Consider the following 6,248-nt stretch of genomic DNA (forward strand, 5'->3'; position numbering starts at 1 on the left):
GTCCTTTAAAAGTAATCCATTCGGCTGGAATAATTTGTTTTGTTGAAAATTCTAACTTTTTATCTACACACGGATAATGTGCGTAGATGGTTTCTTCTTCGTCTTCGAAATGACAATGGCATGGAATTGTCACTAATAATGCTCCAATATGACGATAAACTTGTAAGTCATAGGATGTATCTGGACATCTTAGTTTAAGATGGTCTTTTGGATGAGTTACCATTACTTTGTTGCTTCCCATGGGTGTCAAAAATTGATTGTCGTTGCCTGTTTCTCTACAAGACACAGGGCAAACTGTTGCTAGTTGTTTAATTGATCCACCTTGAAGTACTTGTCGTACGCACGAAATTCCCAAAGTTTCTTCACTATAATGCTCATTGATGAAGCATAATTCTTCATGAAAAGGATCGCATTTCGACAATAATATCGTCCATGTGAGATTAGAGTAAACGAGTGCGACAGTGAAAGAAGGAATAGTTACGGAACACGTGAAGTTCTTCCATCCATATGATGGTGTAATTACTTTCCTCATATGCAACCCTTGTAGTTGCTTCCTCACTATTGGTACGTGAAGTCCCACCAATAAATTGTTACGGGATACTATGCATTCTACCAGCGGCATGGTATAAAATGGTGATGACGAACTTAAGGCTAAAACATAATCATTTTTATTTATATCTATACTTATTCGTTCTAAAATACCATCCAATGAACTCATTGGAAGAAAATCTAATTGTAATCTTTTAATCTGACACATGTTTACCATACTCCTCTTCATCTCATATTGTAAATTTGTCTCTGTTAATACTAAATCAATTAGTTTATGATCATGACAACTTACATTCGGTGTATTCGTAAACATTATCTTTGGATAAATTATTTCGTATATTCTGACATGATCTCGACTACCTACTTTGCTTAATAAGAGTGAAACTTCACAATCACTTGAAAATGTCTTTTTTACATGACTTCTTGTTGCTAATTGGTAATCAAATAGTTCTCCGTCGTCTACTAAAATTTTATCATCATTGGAAAATTTGTTTCCAACAGTTTCAATATTTCTTAAATAATCAGCATAGTTTAAAATTGTCGAGCAAATGTACGTATTATGTTGACAAAATTTTTCCGTACAATTTAATCTTTCTAAAATCCCTTGTGGTTTTGATACTCTGAAAATAACTTGTCTAGTCGTTTGATAAAAACTAACGCCTGGTAAACGTTCTAAACAAATTCCCGACGTGATTTCAATTATGGCACTACTTCCTGTTACTAAGCAGATTAGAATTTCAACTAAAATTTTCATTATATAACCCTCGATTCTTTTCATAATTCTAACGATTTACGTTGCTTCTAATGTGATCACCTTTTAATGTACCTTTTTAATTTACTTTTAATACTTTTTTATTACTCACTTTAGGCCTCATCTAATATATAAACACATTGTTTAGAATACTTTGAAAACTTTTTCAACTCATAACTTCTTTGAAGTTTATCGCGCGATTTCACTCGTTTCTCTTTCCACAGCATTTACATGTGGGAGAGCAATAGTTTCATTAAAGGAAATAGAATTAGATAACTATCTAAAAATTTTGTATTAAGTTAAAAAGTCGTGCACTAGGAAAATTTCCGAAACGTTTGAATGTCTACTTCTTTAAGACAAATTTCTCTCTATGTTTGGCTTGCGAATGTCGAAAATTGAGTGTCCTATTGCCTTTCCTTAAAGGTCAATTTATTTGTAAAGGTACTGGCCTATTAAACAGAAATATACTTACTAAATACTTACTTAATTTATTGAGTCCTTATTCTCAATAAAGCATACACTAGCATTTACCCTGCTTCCAGTTATTCCCATTGAGGCTGAGCAGCTCTTAGAGAACGGCCTGGAATACTTTGGGACGATGACGCTAGTTGGTGATCCACGTAAAAATGACTTTTTCCTCCTGTAGGAGTTCGTACGGTTTCTCTGCTTTCCGAAAGTGTTTCCATACGAATATCTTCGACAGGTGCTTGGTTTGGATACTCTTCAGGAATCGCTGTTAACCAAGGTGGTCTTTGAAGATTTCTAAATCTGTTTCTTCTACGAATGCCTTGTCTTAACTTAATCAAAACACATATTAATATCGTTAATATAAAAAGCGTTAGAACTGTTGCCATAAAATATGCCAATATTTCTTCAATTGCATGCTGCTTGGCGGGTAGGGCATGCGACGGATTGTACGGAAGGTACAGTGGCCAAAGGAATGGCATTTCGTCTCCAAACCTTATAACCTATAAGCAAAACTAACATTGTCAATATTGAGTTCCAGACAAAGTATTTCGTATCGCCTTGATACGAATATAAACTATCAACAGTTGTATGAACAGCGTCTTCCACTGACTCAACTATAGTTGACAGCTTCGATGTTGTCGTCAGGTTCAAATGTGGAACCGTAGTGGTCCAATTGGGATTTAAACATTCGGTAATGTTATAAAATAGAGTATCATGCTGATTTGACTTAATTACATATGTTTTAAGGTTTGACCAAATGGCTGGCAGTATGTGAACTGCTTTATAAGTACTATGGTCAGAAGTCGCACAAGGAAATCTTGTACTAATAACTTCCTGGTCATTAACATTAACTGCACAGGAACATGGTAATTCAATTTGTAGTGCTCCTGGCTGATCGTATACGTAAGATGGAAGTAATTCATCCCTGCCATTACATTTAATTACAGTAGGATATTCAGGGTGAGTAATGACGAAACTATTATCCGTTATTTCGGAATTGATCATGGAGTTCGAAGAGTGACATCTAAATGAACAATGTTCTTCTAGTTCCTGAACGGTTGCACCGGTGAACATCTTAAATGCACACTGTGGCCCGTACGTACTATCTGAATTATAACGTGGAAGAAAACATAATTTATCATTGTAGGGTTTGCAATGATGCAGACTTACTCCTGAAATGGGTTTAATTATATGAGAACGGTCTGCTTGAAGAGCTACTGCTAAGTATAATGGATCGTGCATCAACACACAAGTATTATTGTTCCATGCGAAAGGCGTAGTGATTAATTCATAAATTTTCCAATTTAAATTTAGACGACCAATAGGTATCTTAATGTGTACAATCAATTGTTGGTCTGTGAAGGAACAATCGCATATTTGTAACTTGTAATATCTTGACAGTTCGTTTACTGACAAGCTTAACGTGTGGTTATCTTTGCTCAATTCGCTATTTAATAGTATCAAATCGCTTCTAAGAATACTTGGATCCACAATACTTGAAGGTATTCGGTGTTCTTTGCATGAAGTTAATACTTCGGACGTTTCTATAAGTCTTACTAATTTTGTTAATTTGAAAAGGTTCCCATATAAATATTGAAAAATTTGGTATATTTCACCTTCATGGTTTCGATTTACTTGTTCCAACGTACTTTTTATAGAGTTACTGTAAGTGGTGAGAACTGAAATTTTATTTCGAATTTCTGCTAGGTTTCCATTTATCTCTTCGTGATATTTTGCGAAATTTCTTGAATTTATAGTAATGTCTCTGATATTCTTATTTAGTCCGGAATGAACATGGTCTAGGTATTCTAAAATCTTCTGATGTTCAGACTGTAAGGAATCAACCTTTCGTTCGGTTGCTATTCCACAGCAGAACGAAAAGAAATCCCCGATAAAATCTAAACCTCTTCGTGCTCGCGCTGTTGGATTGATCCTCGCTTTCTTAACCATGAAATCACCCCAAAGTTCAGGCTCTAATGTCTTCGCAAACATATTAAGATCCTTATCTAATAACTTTTCAAGACTTGCGATCTGATTCCCTACTTCACACAAATGTTCACTTGTATTGCAGGCGGTGTGTCGTGGGCTTTCCGTTTGGGTGCTTCTTAAATTCCATTCCGTTTGGTAGGTAAAGGGGATAGTTGCCGAATAGGCTATTACTTCAGGTAGGTTTTTCCAGTGTGCTCCTGTGATAATTTTCACAGGCACGACTCTAAAATGACAACAATCCTATAGTATAAAATGCTATATTAATTAGGAAATGGAATCAAGATAAATACAGAAGAAATAAGAAAGAGAGAGAAGAAGAAAAAAAAAACTCTTAATTAGAATCGCTACTACTGTCCCAGTGGTCGCTTGCGGTTTCGTAAAACGCAAGATTTTCGGAGATATAACGACAGTTTTGTTCCGCACATCGATCATCCGCGTGCTCGTGCAACTCACATGCCCCTGACTTTTGATGTGGGATTGTTAACTCCATTTCATGTAAATAAATTCCGGGTACCATTTTTCTTAGAAACTGTGCTTTCTCTCGTCCGGTGCAGGTGATTAAGGATCTTGACAACAGTGCTCCTAACAGGTAGGGGAGGTGTTCATAGGCGGCGTCGCCCTTCTCCCATCGGAGACCATGGAAACGCTTTGTGAGCCAAGCGTTTGTTAGCATGTACTTCATTTCTATCTCTTCGAATTCATAGGGTGGTGCCATATGAATTTTAGTAATTTTCTTGTTCATGTTGTTTAAGATGACTATCTCCTTTGCAATAAATTCACCTCCTTTCCCACGCATCCCTTGGATGTCTACGATATGGGTTTTCCTGTTAAATTTCAAAACCTTAATAGATTTTATACTCTATTAACTAAGTATGCTACTTGGATGGAGCTACAGTCTTCGCCGCAGGAGGCCGGTTTTCTTATGATGTATGACTTCCAATAAAATTATGTTATGTTTGTTCCAAAATTATGGATATATATATATTTTTTATTTATTTATTTATTTTTTTTTTTTCAGATCTCCTTGTTGGCCTCTCCCGTTCACTTTCAATTTTGTCGTGTGGGGAGGTCAGTATACGACCTGCTCACACAGTTATCTTGTGTGTAATGGTCGTCGCCTGACTGTCCTTCACGAAAATTCACCGTATACTCCATCGTAGTGGTTTAGTTAGCTGTTAGCGCCTGCTTAAATATCCTTATGCGTGCGACGCGTTCATATCAGGAGTCCTCCTTTTCGAGTGTTGCAGCGAAAGGGGTCCCCTGATGTGGGCCGCGTCTCCTTATTCACTTATTGTTTTGGTATCATTATGGTTTTATCAGCGCCTTTTGTATTGGAGAATGTTACCGTTCGACGCTGCTGTTCCCCATTTCTTGGACGGCTATTGCATGTGGCTGCCAAGTGTCCTGGGCGGTTACAAGAAAAACAGATGGGTCTTGCATCCCTTGTTCTTGTTAGTGTTGATGGCCTACCTCTTATAGCTCGGTTGTAGTTCCATTGTCGATTCTCCCCATTCGTCCTATTAAATTGTTCGTAAGCTGGTCTGTTATACTGTGGCGAAGGTCTCGGTACAGTTGTGGTTGTTGTTGAGGATGTATTGACTGCTCGAGTCGCAATCCCATAGATTGATGTAGTTTGCTGTTGCACCACATCTTGGATCCTTGATTCTTGTAACTGTGCTAATTTGAATACGGCTGAGCGGAACGAATCGGCGTTTACTTCGTCAGTTGGAGGACAAATTATTATAAATTCGGATCGTAATCCTGGTTGCAATCCTTCTATAAAATAAGTACTGATTTCCGCCATCGGTATTGACGGATTTATTTGGCTCGCGAGTTCCAAGACGTCGTAGTAATACTTTAGTACTAGTTCGTTTAAACCCTGTTTCTTTGACCGCAATTTTTTCTTTGCCTCTAAAGACGATGTTATACCGCCAAAATATTTTTGAAATGATTGTGAGATATCATTCCATGTTTTATTTGCATTGTCCGCGTTTGAAATGAAATCTGTGTACCACGTATGTGCTACTCCTTCTAAAAAGTTGCCAAAATGGGCAATTTTATTCGCTTCACTCCAATGATTAGAATGAGCGCATCTCTCGTATTTTTTCAAAAAGGTTACGCAATTTGATTCTCCCGGTACGAAAGAATCAGGTTGCGTGAATTTGAGAAATACCGGTGTGTTGACCGATTCATTCACTTGCTGAATTGTGGTATTAGGGTGCGCCATAGTAACTACTTGTTCGTTTCTGAATAATACGTTTTGTTGTAAATTATGTTCTGTTGGAATAGGGGTTTTGCGCGTTTCGTTGAGGGTGCTAATATTACCGTATTTTCTGATAAAAATGATTGCTGCGCTGTAATAGGTGACCGTTGTAGCCTATTTGTTGGTGTAAAAGTTTGTTCGTATGGTACTGTACTTTGTGGTTCCGCTGGTGGAATTGCACTTAATTCTGAAGCTACGTTTAGTTGCGCGCTTCGCGTATTATAAGTA

General features: G+C 37.2%; 1 pseudogene; it reads right to left on the reverse strand.

The window, feature by feature from the left end:
- Positions 1-1,286: 1,286 nt before the first annotated feature.
- Positions 1,287-5,984, reverse strand: LOC116160905 (annotated as a pseudogene).
- Between the last annotated feature and the right edge of the window lie 264 nt (positions 5,985-6,248).

Source organism: Photinus pyralis, unplaced genomic scaffold (assembly GCF_008802855.1).
Source record: "Photinus pyralis isolate 1611_PpyrPB1 unplaced genomic scaffold, Ppyr1.3 Ppyr1.4_LG1, whole genome shotgun sequence".
NCBI lineage: Eukaryota > Metazoa > Arthropoda > Insecta > Coleoptera > Lampyridae > Photinus > Photinus pyralis.